The sequence below is a fragment of the Alexandromys fortis genome, unplaced genomic scaffold (assembly GCF_014885135.2).
Source record: "Alexandromys fortis isolate MF-2015 unplaced genomic scaffold, M_Fortis_MF-2015_v1.1 scaffold_58, whole genome shotgun sequence".
NCBI classification, from domain to species: domain Eukaryota; kingdom Metazoa; phylum Chordata; class Mammalia; order Rodentia; family Cricetidae; genus Alexandromys; species Alexandromys fortis.
Genome location: NW_026067940.1, coordinates 5,817,711 through 5,819,174, shown reverse-complemented (window position 1 = coordinate 5,819,174; position 1,464 = coordinate 5,817,711). Strand labels below are relative to the sequence as shown.

Here is a 1,464-nt window from a genome sequence, read left to right as displayed (position 1 = left end):
AAAAATAAAATTAATGTTCGTGGAGGATAATAATAAATACCCGCGGTCCGTATGTGGACCGCAAAAAAACACCTTTCAAACACTAGAGCCAACAGTCTGCGGCCCTTAAGAATTATTCAACTTTTAAATCACGCCAATGTCACTCTCCTGGTCTCCCTTCCTCCGACCCCTTTAAGTTCTCAACACTCTTCAAATCTGAGGTGCAGTTAAAAACATCAGCGCCATCACTTCACTGTCAGTCCGTAACTGCAAAAACCCGTTTCACCGCACTCCACTTTTCTCCTCCGCGGGGCCGCAGCGCCACCCTTCCCCCACAGCCTCTCCCGCGGCCCCGCGGCCCACGCCGCCCTCCGCCCCGGTTCCTCCAGCCTGCTCGCCAACTACGTGGCCTCCGGGCCTCCCGGAGGCTCCCCCACATACCCCGCTGGCCAGACCCCTCCGCCACACCTTACGGTCGCGCCACGAGTCGCTTCCCCTCCGAGCTGGGGGAGGGGCGGCAGGAGTAGCTCCTAAGGCCTCCGCAGCATTTTTGAAACTGCGAGCAGCTGCGGCTCGACTTCCGGCCTCTCAAAGTCGCGTTTGCGAGAGCTTCCGGGGAGGCAGTCGAAACCATAGAGGAGCCCGTGGAGGACTAGAGGGCTAGAAAGGCTGAAGAACCTACCATCGAGTACATGCTAATCCAGGAAGAGAGTCTCCAGTCGTGGACGATGACCGCTAGAGATAGTTATGTATTTATTTTACTTTTGAGACAGGAAATCTGTGTGTAGCCCTGGCTGTTCTGGAGCTCACTATGTAAACCAAGCTAGCCTCGAACTCACAGAGGTCCACTTCGTCTGCCTCCCGAGTGCTGGGATTTAAGGCGTGCAACACCATGCCCTGCATAAAGAGGTTTTTGAAAGAATAGGGAGACCTGTCGAGATCTTGCGATATGTACAGCGATGTCCCCGGCGATTAAAACAGAAGAAAGCTAAGAGCATAATCAGAGGTGGCCTTTAGAGCCTCAAAAAACCCTTAATATAATTTAATCATTCTTACTCCCCAGGGGTGGCCGCCGAGGGAAACTGCATCCCAGTTGTTTCTCAATGGGGAACATACAATTGGTTTATTCACGAATGACTACAAAATAAGTGATAAATGCTAAAAGAGAAGGACAAAGAATAGTGAGATGGATCTTAACTCGGATCACAGAATCGGGTCAAGCTTCCCCACCACCCCCTGGGGTTGAGAAACTTCCTCAAGCAAACTGCCGGTGCCAAACAGCATCACCTATCCCAGATAACCTCATTTATTTCGGTATAATTCTGAGTGAGAGGATTTTCTGAGCTGAAATATTTTGTCTTGTAATTTCTTCTTAATAGCTGGGTGTTTTTGGAGGACAGTATGAATTCATTACTTCCAATGTAAATGCTACCCCGTTTTTTGTTTTTGTTTCTTTTGTTTTATTTTGTTTTGTCTTGTTTTGAG

At 49.5% G+C, this 1,464-nt stretch overlaps 1 protein-coding gene across 5 annotated transcripts in view; it reads right to left on the bottom strand.

Moving 5' to 3' along the window:
• Positions 1–581, bottom strand: part of Mdm4 (MDM4 regulator of p53) — a 48,450-nt gene extending 47,869 nt beyond the window's left edge. For 3 of the 5 annotated variants that reach the window (XM_050147660.1, XM_050147664.1, XM_050147663.1), the window contains exon 1: positions 448–581. The gene's annotated coding sequence lies outside the window, so the exon portion shown is untranslated. Of the gene's footprint in view, positions 1–420 lie in introns of all 5 variants that reach the window. The other 2 variants (XM_050147661.1, XM_050147662.1) reach the window with 1 other exon arrangement.
• Positions 582–1,464: the final 883 nt, after the last annotated feature.